The 14,267-nt window shown below is 44.7% G+C and overlaps 1 protein-coding gene across 4 annotated transcripts in view; it reads left to right on the top strand.

The window, feature by feature from the left end:
- Window positions 1-14,267, top strand: part of LOC128698622 (methylthioribose-1-phosphate isomerase) — a 72,822-nt gene that overhangs the window by 46,267 nt on the left and 12,288 nt on the right. Inside the window, exon 6 of one of the 4 annotated variants that reach the window (XR_011394519.1) lies at window positions 9,623-9,769. The exons of the other annotated variants lie outside the window; for them this stretch is intronic. The gene's annotated coding sequence lies outside the window, so the exon portion shown is untranslated. The remainder of the gene's footprint in view (window positions 1-9,622; window positions 9,770-14,267) is intronic. 4 annotated transcript variants of the gene reach the window in all.

Genomic DNA, 14,267 nt, shown 5'->3' with positions numbered 1-14,267 from the left:
CCAGCCAGAGTAGAAACATTGGACGTGTTTCTTTCAACCTGTTGTCTATGTTCCCCATCAGTAAAATGGGTACCTGGGTGTTAGTCGACTGGTGTGGGTCGCATCCTGGGACACTGACCTAAGGAGGCCTGGTCACAGACCGGGCCGCGGGGGCATTGATCCCCGGAACTCTCTCCAGGTAATCCAGGTATATGAGAAGTTTTTACAAAGTAGAAGTGATGCAAGGAGGGAAGAGTAGATGGAGAAAAAGAGAGAGGTTAAGAGAGTGGTGAAGCAATGTAAAAAGAGAGCAAATGAGAGAGTGGGTGAGATGTTATCAACAAATTTTGTTGAAAATAAGAAAAAGTTTTGGAGTGAGATTACCTCTTCAAGGGGGGCTCCTTGGCATGGTGAAGAGGCTCTTGGTCTGAGGAATTAGCCCTGTCGGTCTTCTTCCTCAGACCGAACCTAATTACCCCCCATTCTCCCCTCCCCTATCCCATCCTCCCCATCCTCCCCTTTTTCCATTCCTCCTCCTCCTCCTCACCCCTCCCTTTTGCCCTTCCTCTTTTTGGCCTTCGGGATTTCTCCCACAGGCTCGCTAGTTCCTAGGTAGGGGAAAGGACACTGGGGTCCATCCCATTCCGTTGAGGTTCTTGGCGGTGGCGTAGTTTGCCGTGGAATCTGGATTGCCTGGGGATGTCCCGATCCCTCTCCGGTATCCCGGAGTAGCTTTGGGTGTCTTTTGGGCGACGGGTGTATCTCTGGAAGCCACCTTTCGGATTCCGAGGGTGGTGGCCGAAGGAGGTATGCTTTGTGGCGGATATCCGGCCGCCCTCTCTTTTGTCCACTGAGGTAGCTCGGCAGATGTGAGGTTGCTATCCCGGATTGCTGGTTTACTGGCATGAAGGGTAGGGTATGGCACGGGTTCCATGCTGCATCTGCGCTACTAGCGGTGTTGAGGTCCTCTTGGGCGCGGAGGGAGATTTCCGGCCCTTTCATTCCTCCTGGGAACTATTCCTCCCCGCTCCCCCCTTTTTTTATTCTTTTTTTTTATTTTTATTCTCTTTTCTTCTTTCTTTTTTTTTCTTAAAAACAAAAAGCAAAGGAGTAACCTAACCATGGCAGCCCTAGTCCATGAAACCACTACCCCCGGGCCCCTTCTTGATACCGCACCCCATTCTGACCCTGCCTTGTGTTTAGACCACTCTTCGGACACTCCTGATGCCCCTGTACCTCTTGCTGGTGCTGTTTCCTCACCCGCTTCAGGTACCGGGGCTTCGACTGACTCCTTCGATTTGTCTGAACTCCACTCTCCTTTGACTATGCTTCCGGCTTCTCCCTCTACGGTACGGCAATTTTCGAATCGCCCGCCCATTTCATGCCGGACCAACTCCGGTCCTACTCCTAAACGCCAACGTCAATCTCCTGATGATGCTCCTTCGTTACCTTCCCATTCTACTCGGAAAAGACCGACACGTCAAGCACTCCCTCTCCACGCTCAGTTTCGGACCACACAATGGACTAAATTCTTTACTTTAAGACCAACTTCTTCTTCTGCCTACCTTTCTGACCATAGTATTGGCAAAGCGCTCCTGCGTCATGTTGGCAGAGAGATTTCATTTCACGCTCTCAAGAGCGGTACGCGCATCGTCACTGTCCAGAATGCTACCCAAGCTCATGATCTTTCTCTCCTTTCGAATATCGATACTACTCCTATCACTATTGAAAAACATCTTTCTCTCAATTCTTGTAGTGGTACTGTCATTCTGCCCCATACCATAGTCCAACAGAATTTCCAGTCATGTGGCAATGACATTTTTGAACAGCTGGAACTCCAGGATCTCCCAATCCTCAAAGTAGACACTTATGTCCTTCCTGCCCGGGGGCGGAGACGTTACCCTTGCAATGTGGCTCGTTTAACTTTTGACAGCCGAGAACTCCCGTCCTCTGTATATGTCGCGGGACATCGGTTACAAGTTCAAAAGGTGATACCTACACCGCAACAATGTAGAAATTGCTGGCGTTTTGGTCACCCAGCGAAATATTGCAGATCTATGGCCGAATGCCCAGTCTGTGGTGCCGACGACCATTCTAATACATCTTGCAGTCAACCTCCATCTTGCCTTAATTGTAATGAAGCTCACCCTTCGTACTCCCGCCGTTGCCAGGTCTACTTAAATGAACGTGAAATCCGTTGCCTCAAAGAGGCAGAAGGTCTCCCTTATGCTATGGCAGTTACTCATCTCCGCCTCCAAGGGAGACTACCCCGTGTTTCTTATTCTCGTGTTTCCAAACGTCCCCCCACTTCTGGGGTCCCATCTTCTGCAGCCTCCTCTGTTGTTACCCCTCCCATAGCCACTACGGCATCTAATCCTTTTGCTGTCCTTGGCTCTGACGTCCCGACTACAACTCAGTCTGTTCTCACATCTTCGCATCCTTCCTCACAAGCCCCAGTATCGACAAGACCTCGTACGACACCTAATACCAATCGCCCCTCTACTCAGAAGTCCAAAAAATCCACATTGCTCAAATCTTCTTTGCCCCTTCCTTCCCTTCTTCCACCTCCACACTTTACCTTTCCAGTCTCTGTACCTAGTTCTTCCCCTCTCTCTGGCTCTATTACAAGTGTGGAGATTCACTCTCCTCCTCGTACTATGCCTTCCACCCCTGTCCCCTCCCAAGTTTCTCCCTCTTCTGCCACCTCCCAGGTTTCTGCCTCTTCTGTCCCCCCCCACACTTCATCTCCAGTCCCTTACACTTTTCCCTCCCCCTCTACTTTGGTACAGTCCATTACTGTCCCAATCTTTACTCACCCTCCTCCTCCTATCTCCAATATGGTCTCCCTTACATGAACATCAAAATGGTATACAATACCGACAGGTTGTTAGGTAAGACACATATGCAACAGTTAGACAACTTTATTCCGAAACGTTTCGCCTACACAGTAGGCTTCTTCAGTCGAATACAGAAAGTAGGCAGGAACAGTAGAGATGTGAAGACGATGTAATCAGTCCATCACCCTTAAAGTCGTAGAATTTGAGGTTGTCAGTCCCTCGGCCTGGAGAAGTTCAGTTCCATAGTCAGGAACTATCTGAAGATCAAGCGACAGTGCGGAGACTTAAATACTGTCGGAAGGAGAGGTGCAGGGTAGTAGTAGTAGTAGTAGTGATGGACTGATTACATCGTCTTCACATCTCTACTGTTCCTGCCTACTTTCTGTATTCGACTGAAGAAGCCTACTGTGTAGGCGAAACGTTTTGGAATAAAGTTGTCTAACTGTTGCATATGTGTCTTACCTAACAGTCTCCCTTACATCTTTGAATTCAGAAACACTTGAAGCCATTTCAGAATATATTGCAGAGACTAAACCTTCAATGGACACTGATTCACTTCCTGTTCCTTCTCTCCCCTCTCCTCCATCTTCACAACCCCATTCTTCGCAACGCTCCGTTCCTTCGCTACTTGAACATCTTCCAGTGCCACCACACGTTGACTTTTCTAACCCCTCTAGTCCGTAGGTGCCTTTACCTACAGATTCCTGATGTTTTCTTCATCGCCAATCATGGCCTATTTACAGTGGAATATCCGCGGCCTCAGGGGTAATCGGGGTGAGCTTCAGATGTTGCTTTCCAGGTTTTCCCCTGTTGGTGCTTGCTTACAAGAACCAAAATTACACTCGGCTGTTTTCCAACCTATCTCAGGCTATAATTTATTGTATTCTTCGGATCCTTTCTCAGATGGGACCTTTAATGAAAGTGCCCTTCTTCTACGCAATGATATTCCGTACTGTCAACTATTTGTCCATACCTCGCTGCATTACACTGCAGCCCGTATCCACTTGAATAAGTGGTTTACAATATGTTCTTTATATCTCTCTCCTTCTCGAGCATTTTCTATCCCAGACTTTGCCTTTCTTGTTTCATCCTTACCACCACCACTTCTGTTACTTGGTGATTTTAATGCCCACCATTTCCTCTGGGGGGGGTCTCATTGTAACTCACGTGGCATTCAGTTGGAGGCTTTTCTCGCCTCTCACCCCCTCCATGTTTTAAATACGGGTACTCCCACCCATTTTGATCCTCGTACTCATACTCTCTCTTGCATCGATCTATCAGTCTGCTCTTCCTCCACTGCACTAGACTTCACCTGGTCTGTTCTACCAGACTTACATGACAGCGATCATTTTCCGATCATTCTTACTTCTCCTTCCTATTCACCACCTTTCCGTAGCCCTCGCTGGCAATTTGATCGGGCAAATTGGGATCTTTACTCACACCTCACTGCTTTTAGTGAGGTTCCTTCTTCATCCTCCATTGATGAGCTCCTACACATCTTCTCGACATCAGTTTATACCGCAGCTTCTCATTCTATACCCCAAACCTCAGGCAGGCATTCTCAGAAGTGCGTGCCTTGGTGGTCTCCTGCTTGTGCTCGTGCAGTACGTTTGAAACGTGCTGCATGGGGCAGGTACCGGTACAATAGAACCGCTGAGAGACTTGTTGATTTTAAGCAGAAGCGTGCGATCGCTCACCATGTCATCCGTGAAGCTAAACGCACTTGTTGGCGAGACTATGTTTCCACCATCACCTCTGCTTCTTCTATGAGTGCAGTCTGGAAAAAAGTGAGGAAATTGAGTGGTAAATACTCTCCTGACCCGGCTCCTGTTCTACGGGTCACTGGTTTTGATGTAGCAAACCCTCTCGACGTTGCCATTGAACTTGGCACACATCTGGTCCGTATTTCCCGAGGGCTCCATCTATGCCCCTCGTTTCTTTCCTCAAAGTCTGCCAGAGAGTTAGTACCCTTGGACTTTTCTTCTCTCAGAGAAGAACAGTATAATGTGCCTTTTACACTTCAAGAACTGGAGGCAACGCTCTCAGCTTGCCGATCATCGGCAGCTGGGCCTGACGACATTCATATTCGTATGTTACAACATTTACATCGGTCAGCCCTTGTAGTCCTCTTACACCTCTTCAATCTTATTTGGGCACAAGGAGTTCTTCCCCAGCTGTGGAAATCTGCCATTGTTCTCCCTTTCCGCAAACCGGGTACTACAGGACATGATGCCTCCCACTATCGCCCCATCGCTCTTACTAGTGCAGTTTGCAAAGTGATGGAACGCCTCGTAAATCGACTTTTAATGTGGTATTTAGAGACTCACAACAGTCTCTCCGCTAGTCAATATGGCTTTCGTAAGGGTCGTTCTACCATAGACCCCTTACTACGCTTGGATACGTATGTTCGTAATGCCTTTGCGAATAATCACTCAGTTATTGCCATATTTTTTGACCTTGAGAAGGCATATGACACAACTTGGAGGTATAATATTTTGGCCCAGGCCCATTCCTTAGGCCTCCGAGGCAATCTACCATCCTTCCTTAAGAACTTTTTAACTGACAGACATTTCCGTGTTCGAGTCAATAATGTTCTTTCCCCGGACTTCGTCCAAGCTGAAGGTGTCCCTCAGGGATGTGTTCTAAGCACAACACTTTTTCTCCTTGCTATAAATGATTTGGCCTCTGTTCTTCCACCCAATATTTGGTCATCACTCTATGTTGATGACTTCGCTATTGCTTGTGCAGGCGCTGACTGTCACCTTATTGCAGTTTCTCTCCAGCATGCGGTCGACCATGTTTCCACTTGGGCCACCACACATGGGTTTAAATTTTCAAGTACCAAAACTCACCAAATTACTTTCACTAGACGCTCTGTTATCTCCAATCATCCTTTGTATCTCTATGGCTCCCGTATCCCCGAACGTGATACAGTCAGGTTTCTAGGCCTTCTCTTTGACCGTCGGTTATCCTGGAAACCTCACATTACCTCTCTGAAGGCAACTTGTCACAGCCGGCTAAACCTTCTTAAAACCCTTGCTCATCTTTCCTGGGGAGCTGATCGTCGAACTCTGCTTCGCCTACATTCAGCCCTCGTTTTATCGAAACTCGATTATGGTGACCAGATTTATTCCGCGGCCTCTCCTGCTACTCTCTCTAGCCTTAACTCTATCCATCACCAAGGATTACGTTTGTGCCTTGGTGCTTTTCGCTCTTCCCCTGTTGAGAGCCTCTATACAGAAGCAAATGTTCCATCCTTGTCTGATCGCCGTGATGCCCATTGCCTTCGCTACTATGTACGCCCTCACGATCTACACAATCCTTCCATTTATAGAATGGTCACTGATATTAGTAAACATTCTTTATTTGTTCGCCGCCCCTGTTTGCTCCGTCCCTTTTCTCTTCGCCTACATTCACTCTTGTCTTCCCTTCAGTTACCACCTTTATATGTTCATGTAGCATCTCACTTTTCCCTACCCCCCTGGGAAGTTCCAGCTGTTCGGGTCTGTTCTTTCTCACTCCCTTGCTCGAAAGCTCAACTGCCTACGGTGGCTTCCTGCTCTCTTTTTCTTGATCACTTCCACTCCCATTCTCATGCCACCGCTGTGTACACAGATGGCTCTAAGTCTTCAGACGGCGTCGGATTTGCAGCAGTGTTTCCGGACAGCGTCGTACGGGGGCATTTACTATCTTCAGCTAGCATATTTACTGCTGAACTGTATGCCATTCTTGCAGCACTTATTCGTATCGCATCTATGCCTGTGTCATCATTTGTAGTAGTCTCAGACTCCCTTAGTGCTCTACAGGCTATACGAAAATTTGATACATCTCATCCCCTAGTTCTCCGTATCCAACTTTGGCTACGCCGTATCTCTACCAAACATAAAGATGTTGTTTTTTGTTGGGTCCCTGGTCATGTCGACGTACAGGGCAATGAACAGGCAGACACTGCTGCTCGGTCAGCAGTACATGACCTACCAATTTCCTATCGAGGTGTTCCATTTCTGGACTATTTTGCTGCAATAGCTACCCACCTTCGCACCCGTTGGCAACAACGTTGGTCAACTCTGCTCGGTAACAAACTTCATTCTATTAAACCGAGCATAGGTTACTGGCCGTCTTCTTGTCATCAGTGCCGAGGTTGGGAGACCACTCTCTCCCGCCTTCGCATTGGCCACACTCGTCTTACTCATGGGTATCTCATGGAGAGGCACCCTGTTCCTCTCTGTGAGCAGTGTCAAGTTCCAGTATCGATTATCCACATTCTGTTAGACTGCCCTCTCTATCAATGAGCACGCAGAATTTACCTCCAACGTCGTCTTTGTTCTACTACTCTCTCTTTACCTTCCCTTCTTGCTGATGGACCCTCCTTTAATCCTGACTCTCTCATTGACTTCTTGACAACGACTGATTTACTCCACAAACTCTGATACTTTTCGCACTCCCCTCAGCCCTTTCTAGTTCAGTCTCTTGCTGCCCTTTACCCTTTCACCATCCACTGCCCAGCTGTTATCCGTAACCTATTACTCATCCATCTCCCTTTTGCCACCTGATGCCCTCGCTTCCTTCCTGCCCTGCAGCGCTGTATAGTCCTTGTGGCTTAGCGCTTCTTTTTGATTATAATAATAATGGAGTGAGATTAACAAGTTAAGAAAGCCTAGAGAACAAATGGATTTGTCAGTTAAAAATAGGAGAGGAGAGTTATTAAATGGAGAGTTAGAGGTATTGGGAAGATGGAGGGAATATTTTGAGGAATTGTTAAATGTTGATGAAGATAGGGAAGCTGTGATTTCGTGTATAGGGCAAGGAGGAATAACATCTTGTAGGAGTGAGGAAGAGCCAGTTGTGAGTGTGGGGGAAGTTCGTGAGGCAGTAGGTAAAATGAAAGGGGGTAAGGCAGCCGGGATTGATGGGATAAAGATAGAAATGTTAAAAGCAGGTTGGGATATAGTTTTGGAGTGGTTGGTGCAATTATTTAATAAATGTATGGAAGAGGGTAAAGTACCTAGGGATTGGCAGAGAGCATGCATAGTTCCTTTGTATAAAGGCAAAGGGGATAAAAGAGAGTGCAAAAATTATAGGGGGATAAGTCTGTTGAGTATACCTGGCAAAGTGTATGGTAGAGTTATTATTGAAAGAATTAAGAGTAAGACGGAGAATAGGATAGCAGATGAACAAGGAGGCTTTAGGAAAGGTAGGGGGGGGTGTAGACCAGGTGTTTACAGTGAAACATATAAGTGAACAGTATTTAGATAAGGCTAAAGAGGTCTTTGTGGCATTTATGGATTTGGAAAAGGCGTATGACAGGGTGGATAGGGGGGCAATGTGGCAGATGTTGCAGGTGTATGGTGTAGGAGGTAGGTTACTGAAAGCAGTGAAGAGTTTTTACGAGGATAGTGAGGCTCAAGTTAGAGTATGTAGGAAAGAGGGAAATTATTTCCCAGTAAAAGTAGGCCTTAGACAAGGATGTGTGATGTCACCGTGGTTGTTTAATATATTTATAGATGGGGTTGTAAGAGAAGTAAATGCGAGGGTCTTGGCAAGAGGCGTGGAGTTAAAAGATAAAGAATCACACATAAAGTGGGAGTTGTCACAGTTGCTCATTGCTGATGACACTGTGCTCTTGGGAGATTCTGAAGAGAAGTTGCAGAGATTGGTGGATGAATTTGGTAGGGTGTGCAAAAGAAGAAAATTGAATGTGAATACAGGAAAGAGTAAGGTTATGAGGATAACAAAAAGATTAGGTGATGAAAGATTGGATATCAGATTGGAGGGAGAGAGTATGGAGGAGGTGAATGTATTCAGATATTTGGGAGTGGACATGTCAGCGGATGGGTCTATGAAAGATGAGGTGAATCATAGAATTGATGAGGGGAAAAGGGTGAGTGGTGCACTTAGGAGTCTGTGGAGACAAAGAACTTTGTCCTTGGAGGCAAAGAGGGGAATGTATGAGAGTATAGTTTTACCAACGCTCTTATATGAGTGTGAAGCATGGGTGATGAATGTTGCAGCGAGGAGAAGGCTGGAGGCAGTGGAGATGTCATGTCTGAGAGCAATGTGTGGTGTGAATATAATGCAGAGAATTCGTAGTTTGGAAGTTAGGAGGAGGTGCGGGATTACCAAAACTGTTGTCCAGAGGGCTGAGGAAGGGTTGTTGAGGTGGTTCGGACATGTGGAGAGAATGGAGCGAAACAGAATAACTTCAAGAGTGTATCAGTCTGTAGTGGAAGGAAGGCGGGGTAGGGGTCGGCCTAGGAAAGGTTGGAGGGAGGGGGTAAAGGAGGTTTTGTGTGCGAGGCGCTTGGACTTCTAGCAGGCATGCGTGAGCGTGTTTGAAAGGAGTGAATGGAGACAAATGGTTTTTAATACTTGACGTGCTGTTGGAGTGTGAGCAAAGTAACATTTATGAAGGGGTTCAGGGAAACCGGCAGGCCGGACTTGAGTCCTGGAGATGGGAAGTACAGTGCCAGCACTCTGAAGGAGGGGTGTTAATGTTGCAGTTTAAAAACTGTAGTGTAAAGCACCCTTCTGGCAAGACAGTGATGGAGTGAATGATGATGAAAGTTTTTCTTTTTCGGGCCACCCTGCCTTGGTGGGAATCGGCCAGTGTGATAATAAATAAAAAAAAAAGTGTGAAAAACAAAATGCAGACTCAAAGATGACTATAAATTCACTGAAGAGGAAGAGAAAATGTGTGAGATACTAAATAGCAAATTTCAGTGTAATAATGTTGGCAGAATTTACTGACAATATGACATACTTACCCAAATGACCTAAATTGCCTTGCTTTCTCACATTTTCCCTAGATAATATATACTTGGGAGGTCCTGGAGGGATTGGTACCAAACTCACACATGAAAATCACTCCCTATGACAGCAAAAGACTCGGCAGGAGATGCAACATTCCCCCGATGAAAAGCAGGGGTGCCACGAGTACACTGAGAGACAACACAGTAAGTGTCTGGGGTCCAAGACTGTTTAACTGCCTCCCAGCATACATAAGGGGGCTTACCAATAGACCCCTGGCTGTCTTGAAGAAGGCACTGGACAGGCACCTAAAGTCAGTACCTGACCAGCCGGGCAGTGGTTCATACGTCAGTTTGTGTGCGGCCAGTAGTAACAGTCAGGTTGATCAGACCCTGATCCACCATGAGGCCTGGTCTCAGACCGAGCCGCAGGGGCATTGACCCCCGAAACCCACTCCAGGTAGATACACTTCACTTGTCCTATTTCTTTGAATACATGTATAGGTGCAGATCCTTTAATGTGTTCCAAGATTCACACTTTGCCTTTGATAATCACCACTGATTTACACCGGATATGTGAATTGAGGTAGGTAGGTAGGTAGGTTGGTAGACAGCAACCACCCACTGAGGTACTACCGTTCTGCCAAGTGATTGTAAAACGAAAGCCTGTAATTGTTTTACGTGATGGTAGGATTGCTGGTCTCTTTTGTCAGTCTTATAAGTACGCAAGATTACAGGTACATCTTGCTACTTCTACTTACACTTAGGTCACACTACACGTTTATTTATACACACTCATCTGAGTTTTCTTTGATTTTATCTTAGTTCTTGTTCTAATTACTTTTCCTTTTATATCCATGCGGAAGTGGAATAAGAATCTTTCCTCCATAAGCCATGCGTGTTGTAAAAGTCAACTAAAATACCGCGAACAATGGGCTAGTAACCCCTTTTCCTGTAAAAATTACTAAAAAGAATAAGAAGAAAATTGTCAAAGTGGGAAGTCTGAATGTGCGTAGATGTTGTGCGAATGATAAGAAAGAGATGATTGTGGATGTTATGAATGAGAAGAAGCTGGATGTCCTGGCTTTAAGTGAAACAAAGCCGAAGGGGGTGGGTGAGTTTCAGTGGAGAGGAATAAATGGGATTAGGTCAGGGGTTTCTAATAGAATTAGAGCTAAAGAAGGAGTAGCAATAATGTTGAAGAATAAGTTATGGCAGGAAAAGAGGGACTATAAATGTATTAATTCAAGGATTATGTGGAGTAAAATAAAGGTTGGATGTGAGAAGTGGGTTATACTAAGCATATATGCACCTGGGGAAGAGAGAATTATAGAGGAGAGAGAGAAATTTTGGGAAATGTTGAGTGAATGCATGGGGAGTTTTGAACCAAGTGTGAGAGTACTTGTGGTTGGGGATTTTAATGCTAAAGTGGGTAAAAATGTTGTGGAGGGAGTAGTAGGTAAATTTGGGGTGCCAGTGGTAAATGAAAATGGGGAGCCTTTGATTGAGCTATGTGTAGAAAGAGATTTGGTAATAAGTAATACATATTTTATGAAAAAGAGGATAAATAAATATGCAAGGTATGATATAGCACATAATGAAAGTAGTTTGTTAGATTATGTATTGGTGGATAAAAGGTTGATGGGTAGGCTCCAGGATGTACACATTTATAGAGGGGCAAGTGATATATTGGATCATTATCTAGTTGTAGCTACAGTTAGAGTAAGAGGTAGATGGGATAAGAGGAATATGGCAACACCAAGTAAGAGGTAGGTGAAAGTGTATAAACTAAGGGAGGAGGAAGTTCGGATGAAATATAAGCAACTATTAGCAGAAAGGTGAGCTGGTGCAGGTATGAGTAGTGAGGGGGTTGAAGAGGGTTGGAATAGTTTTAAAAATGCAGTATTAGAATGTGGGGCAGAAGTTTGTAGTTATAGAAGGGTGGGTGCAGGAGGAAAGAGGAGTGATTGGTGGAATGATGAAGTAAACGGTGTGATAAAAGAGAAAAAGGTAGCTTATGAGAGGTTTTTACAAAGCAGAAGTGTTATAAGAAGAGCAGAGTATATGGAGAGTAAAAGAAAGGTGAAGAGGGTGGTGAGAGAGTGCAAAAGGAGAGAGGATGGCAGAGTGGGAGAGGTACTGTCAAAAAATTTTAATGAAAATAAGAAAAAATTTTGGAGTTAAACAAGTTAAGAAAGCCTAGGGAACAAATGGATTTGTCAGTTAAAAACAGAGTAGGGGAGTTAGTAGATGGGGAGATGGAGGTTTTGGGTAGATGGCGAGAATATTTTTAGGAACTTTTAAATGTCGATGAAGAAAGGGAGGCGGTAATTTCATGCACTGGCAAGGGAGGTATACCATCTTTTAGGAGTGAAGAAGAGCAGGATATGAGTGTGGGGGAGGTGCGTGAGGCATTACGTTGAATGAAAGGGGGTAAAGCAGCTGGAACTGACGGGATCATGACAGAAATGTTAAAAGCAGGGGGGGACATAGTGTTGGAATGGTTGGTATTTTTGTTTAATAAATGTATGAAAGAGGGGAAGATACCTAAGGATTGGCAGAGAGCATGTATAGTCCCTTTATATAAAGGGAAGGGGGACAAAGGAGATTGTAAAAATTATAGAGGAATAAGTTTACCGAGTATACCAGGAAAAGTGTACGGTAGGGTTATTATTGAAAGAATTAGAGGTAAGACAGAATGTAGAATTGCGGATGAGCAAGGAGGTTTTAGAGTGGGTAGGGGATGTGTAGATCAAGTGTTTACATTGAAGCATATATGTGAGCAGTATTTAGATAAAGGTAGGGAAGTTTTTATTGCATTTATGGATTTAGAAAAGGCATATGATAGAGTGGATAGGGAAGCAATGTGGCAGATGTTGCAAGTATATGGAATAAGTGGTAAATTACTAAATGCTGTAAAGAGTTTTTATGAGGACAGTGAGGTTCAGGTTAGGGTGTGTAGAAGAGAGGGAGACTATTTCCTAGTAAAAGTAGGTCTTAGACAGGGATGTGTAATGTCACCATGGTTGGTTGTAAAAGAAGTAAATGCTAGGGTGTTCGGGAGAGGGGTGGGATTAAATTATGGGGAATTAAATACAAAAAATGGGAATTGACACAGTTACTTTTTGCTGATGATACTGTGCTTATGGGAGATTCTAAAGAAAAATTGCATAGTGGACGAATTTGGGAGTATGTGTAAAGGTAGAAAGTTGAAAGTGAACATAGAAAAGAGTAAGGTGATGAGAGTATCAAATGATTTAGATAAAGAAAAATTGGATATCAAATTGGGGAGGAGGAGTATGGAAGAAGTGAATGTTTTCATATATGTATTTGGGAGTTGATGTGTCGGCAGATGGATTTATGAAGGATGAGGTTAATCATAGAATTGATGAAGGAAAAAAGGTGAGTGGTGCATTGAGGTATATGTGGAGGCAAAAAATGTTATCTATGGAGGCAAAGAAGGGAATGTATGAAAGTATAGTAGTACCAACACTCTTATATGGGTGTGAAGCTTGGGTTGTAAATGCTGCAACGAGGAGGCGGTTGGAGGCAGTGGAGATGTCCTGTCTAAGGGCAATGTGTGATGTAAATATTATGCAGAAAATTCGGAGTGTGGAAATTAGGAGAAGGTGTGGAGTTAATAAAAGTATTAGTCAGAGGGCTGAAGAGGGTTTATTCAGGTGGTTTGTTCATTTAGAGAGAATGGATCAAAGTAGAATAACATGGAGAGCGTATAAATCTGTAGGGGAAGGAAGGCGGGGTAAGGGTCGTCCTCGAAAAGGTTGGAGGGAGGGAGTAAAGGAGGTGTTGTGGGCGAGGGGTTTGGATAGGAGTGAATGGAGACAAATGGTATTTGGGACCTGACGAGGGACCTGACGAGCTGTTGGAGTGTGACCAGGGTAATATTTAGTGAAGGGATTCAGGGAAACCGGTTATTTTATATAACCGGACTTGAGTCTTGGAAATGGGAAGTACAGTGCCTGCACTCTAAAGGAGGAGTTTGGGATATTGGCAGTTTGGAGGGATATATTGTGTATTTTTATATGTATACACTTCTAAACTCCTAGGTAGTAGGTTGGTAGACAGCAACCACCCAGGGAGGTACTACCGTCCTGCCAAGTGAGTGTAAAACGAAAGCCTGTAATTGTTTTACATGATGGTAGGATTGCTGGTGTCCATTTTTCTGTCTCACAAACACGCAAGGTTTCAGGTACGTCTTGCTACGTCTACTTAAACTTAGGTCACACTACACATACATGTACAAGCATATATATACACACCCCACTGGGTTTTCTTCTATTTTCTTACTAGTTCTTGTTCTTGTTTATTTCCTCTTACCTCCATGGGGAAGTGGAACAGAATTCTTCCTCCGTAAGCCATGCGTGTTGTAAGAGGCCACTAAAATGCCAGGAGGAAGGGGCTAGTAACCCCGTCTCCTGTATATATTACTAAATGTAAAAGGAGAAACTTTCGTTTTTCCTTTTGGGCCACCCCGCCTCGGTGGGATACAGCCGGTGTGTTAAAAAAAAAAAAAACTTCTAAACTGTTGTATTCTGGGCACCTCTGCAAAAACAGTGATTATGTGTGAGTGAGGTGAAAGTGTTGAATGATGAAAGTATTTTCTTTTTTTGGGATTTTCTTTCTTTTTGGGTCACCCTGCCTCGGTGGGAGACGGCCGACTTGTTGAAAAAAAAAAATATGAATA

The sequence above is a fragment of the Cherax quadricarinatus genome, chromosome 88 (genome assembly GCF_038502225.1).
Source record: "Cherax quadricarinatus isolate ZL_2023a chromosome 88, ASM3850222v1, whole genome shotgun sequence".
Taxonomy (NCBI): Eukaryota; Metazoa; Arthropoda; class Malacostraca; order Decapoda; family Parastacidae; genus Cherax; species Cherax quadricarinatus.
This window is presented reverse-complemented; position numbering and strand designations above follow the sequence as displayed.